Here is a 4,475-nt window from a genome sequence, read left to right on the forward strand (position 1 = left end):
ACTAATTTTTCTCTGGGGGCTGGCATTTTCATAATAGCAGAATAATTGTGTCATCACGTGAGATTGACTCTGAGTTCTGAGTAGTAATTAAGTGCTAAAATGTATATTCTGTTAGTATTTTGGTAGATGACTTATTCATCCTTTATTCACTACATGTAGGTGATCCAAAGTGTGAACTATATGTACTTATATTTTTCATATTTTCATTATTAGTGAAAAATACAGATACTTTTCAATCACCCAGCACTCTTCTGAGTTGTCTTCCCCTACTTTAATAATTATGCTTGGGGATTAAACTACTTTGAATATTAGACTCAGGAAAACATAATTAAAAATGTAAATCTGAAGAAAAGCAAAAACTAATGGAATCCAAAATTGAATGTAGATGATGTTTGAATTATCTCATTACTCCTTCTTTTTATCACTTCAAGAACTAACTAAAGACTAAAAAGATTAAAGATTATATGTATGGATATATCCTTTAGTGCATAAACACGAGTTATTATTGTAAAGTGGGATCTGACAAGCTGAGGACAGTGCAGAAAAATGTGTTTTACTTATTGTGGTTCAATATATTCTAGGCAGAAGAAAGAACTGCTTACTCCTGTGGTTTAGTAAATTGGAACAAGTGACTCAGAGTAAGTGTGAACTTCCCCTGAAGTCTTTAAAACTATAATGGGTCTGGGGTCACCCACCTTATGATGCTTTGAAATTGAGATAGAGTGAAAAGTCCTTCAATGACCCTATATAATTAAAAAAAATTTTTTTCTTGAGTGTAGTTGAGACAAAAATGTTATATAAGTTTCATGTGTGCAAATATAGTGATTCCACTTCTCTATACATCATGCTATGCTTACCACAAGTGTACCTACCATCTGTCACCGTACGTTATTACGATATCATTAGTATATTCCCTATGCTGTGCCTTTTGTTCCCTTGACTTATTCATTCCATAAGTGGAAGCCTGTACCTCCCACTCCCTTTGTCCATTTTGCCCATCCCCCAACCCCTTCCCTCTGGCAACCATCCATTTGTTCTCTGTGTTGATAAGTCTGATTTTGCTTTTTGTTTATTTTTCTTTTTTAGATTCCATGTATGAGTAAAATCACATGATAAATATTTTCTCAGTCTGACTTATTTCACCTAGTATAGTACTCTCGAGGCCCATCCACCTCTACATAATTTTTAAGTCAAGGGAGAAGGGAAAGAACTTTATTAGCTATTCACTGAGTACAACTAATTTTATACACTTAATATTTTATGTTTACCAATTTGGTGAATACATTTTTATTACCTCTTATAATGGATGTAAGAAATGAGGCTCAGAGAAATTAAATAGTTTGTCAAAGTTCATACAGCTGGTAAGCGGAAAGCTTGGATTTTGATTCATTTTTTAAAAAATCCAAAGATCCTAATTTTGTATAATGTTATGGGGGAAATAATGAGACTTTTAGTTCTTAGTTTACTTACAATTTTATTTTTTATTTTTTTTAAGATTTTATTTATTTATTAGACAGAGAGAGGCACAGTGAGAGGGGAACACAAGCAGGGGAAGTGGGAGAGGGAGAGAAGCAGGCTGCCCACTGAGCAGGGAGCCAGACAGGAAGGGCTGGATCCTAGGAACCTGGGATCATGACCTGAGCCAAAGGTAGACGCTTAACAACTGAGCCACCCAGGCACACCTTACTTACAATTTTAGTTCTAAGTTTCCTTTTCTATAACATATTTCAAATTACTTCAACATGCATTTCAAATTTTATTTCTAATACCATTTTATTAAATTTTCTCATTCATTATTCCTGTGGAATAAGTAGAAACTGGTAATTTTTTTTTCTATTATCCTTGAGAAGTGAAATCGGTGGGGGGGGGGGGTAACTTTTATTTGAAATCCTCCATAGGGTGTAGCTATGAATTTTACCAGGACCCTGGACTTGCAGTTTAGACCAATAAAATGCCTTGACCTATAGGAAGTTGTATATAAGCATCTTTTCAATTGAATTATCTTTCTAGATCCATGGAACAAACTGTTTACTTTTCCATGTCTCTTTAAACAGCAAGAATATGCATAGGATTCATTCTGATGATTTGATCACGGTTTTTGGCCTTTGGAGAAAAGTAATCATTAGATTTTCAGTTTTAAGGAATATAGATTCTATGTGACCAACTCTTATTTTTCTAATAAAATTGTAAAAGTTTAGTAAATCAAACTTGTATCTGGGATTAAAATTTCATGACCTCAGATCATTGCTCTTCCTATGTCTCCTTGATTTCCATTTGCTCATGCAGTTTATTATTAGCTGGAAAACACTTTTGATGTTTAATAGTCTCTTGGAGAAACTCTTTCATCGTCAAAGAATAAGTTTACAAAGTTCTCAAAATGCCACCATACTGTGTATACTGCTGTAATAAAAAGACTAAGCAGAGGTTTATTGCCAATTTTAAGAATCAGCAGCACAACCAAAGAACACAAGCTCTAAAATCATGACATGGAATGTATGGACTATTAAAACGGTTCTCGTTATTTCTCCTTGACAGCCTTTGAAGGAGAATTCTAATGTTCCATCTTGTCTGTATTTTATACATGCAAAAGAACTTCATAGATGTTTTATAATTAATGTATATATGGAAGTTGGTCTAAATAATGGAGAAACTTATCAGAGAAATGCCAGTTTCAATAAAAATTCTACCTAATCTAGGGGCATAGATTCCTGTAAAAAGTTATCAAATTTTAAAAAGGAAATTGCAAAACTAATCAAAGTACATGTACAGTATGTACAATGTACTATGACAGAAAATACTTTGAGTTTTTTTTTTTCTTTTGAAGATCTGAGGTACAGAATCTAAATAGTATAATTTGTGGTAAATGTCAAGGAACATTATTCTGATAAATGTCATTGTAATAATTAGATGGAAATTGTTCTGGGTATTAGACACTATATAATCAGTTTTGATAGAAGGATCAAAGGTATAAATTTATGACCATTCTGTGAAGGCATTTATCAGACGCTTTACCGGGGAGAGGAGAGAAAGACAAGGAGGGTAACAATTTATGGTAAAACAATTTATGGTAAATTTTACTCAGCTATAATCTTACCTTGTAAGTTCTTTGAATATAGACTGTGCACTTTATCTTCTTTTTGAGGTGCAATTATAATGATTTTAAACACAGGAAAGCCAAAAAGGAAGTTCATTAAAATTATATTTTCCAGCTAAATGATTAAACACACACAACAATACAATTCCTAAAGTTATAGTATAGGTACTGATTATGGGGAGCAATGAATTCTTACAAGTTTCTCATCAAGCAGAACCAGTTAATAAAGGAGTCTTGCCTTTCTTTCCTTCTTTCTTTCTTTCACATTTTACTATGGAACTGGCAGTGTATAGGTGGAAATGGGAAACCACAAAAATATGGAGATGCTCTCAAAAAGTACATTTTTGGACGATGAAATTACTAAATATGAAATAATTAAGATATATGCTACTTATTGGTCCATCATTTTTCTGAGTCAGAACTTTTCAAATTGGAGGAAATATTAATCTTTCAGCCTCAAGAAAGTCAGAGGCCTTCCGTTTATCCTCTTGTTCTACATGTATATTATGTGTTTTAGGATATTACAAATATTGAGAATTATTGGTCTGGCAAGAGATTTTATGGAAAAAAAAGGAAACATCATTTCAGATTTCAGGGAAGAAGGAAGATGGAAGAGGTTGTTGGCAGGACACTTACAGGATTCAGGAGATATATCTGTCTTTCACATTTAGAACAGTTAGCTCACAAGAACCATGGCTGGCTGACAGCCTGTCTGGCTTCTCAAGGTATACTGTCTGCTGCCTGTGTATATTTGGGCATAAACAAGAGGGAAAGGAAGATAGTGTGGGAGGGAGCCAAGGTGATTTTGGAGCTCTGTAATTGATTCGTCATTTCAAGAGTCTTACAGAACTCAAGGTCAGTCTAAATCTGAGGCAGAAAACCCAGATCTATTTCACAGTGACTGAATACTTGCCACAGCTCAGGCTCATTCAAAACCCCATGGGAAGTCTGTTGAGTTCACTGAGTTTAGTTTATGAACCAAAGGCAGCTTATAGCTGTCCTTTAATAATATTTCTATATCCCCAAAAGTAAGAAAATGGGGTTTAATTGAAAGAATTAAAATGAAGGTACTCATTAATAACTGCTCAACAGTAGAAACAGACATGGGACCATTGAGTTTTTAATGCAAAGTTTTTTGCAATGTTATGTTTAATCTGCTACAGACATTCTAATTGCACTACATTTATACAAAATGTAACAAACCAATGTATTTTTACAATGTCTTTTAAGAAATCTACGTTCTGTGGGTTTAGGTGATCTGACCAAATTTATTGTAACTCTGAGAAACTTATTTAGGTAAAAGTTATACTTCTTTTTGTTGGCTGAAGCTCATAGTTATTTCCTCCTGCCATTATCTTTACAACATAATGAGTTCTTTCTT

Source organism: Neovison vison, chromosome 4 (assembly GCF_020171115.1).
Source record: "Neovison vison isolate M4711 chromosome 4, ASM_NN_V1, whole genome shotgun sequence".
Classification (NCBI taxonomy): Eukaryota; Metazoa; Chordata; class Mammalia; order Carnivora; family Mustelidae; genus Neogale; species Neogale vison.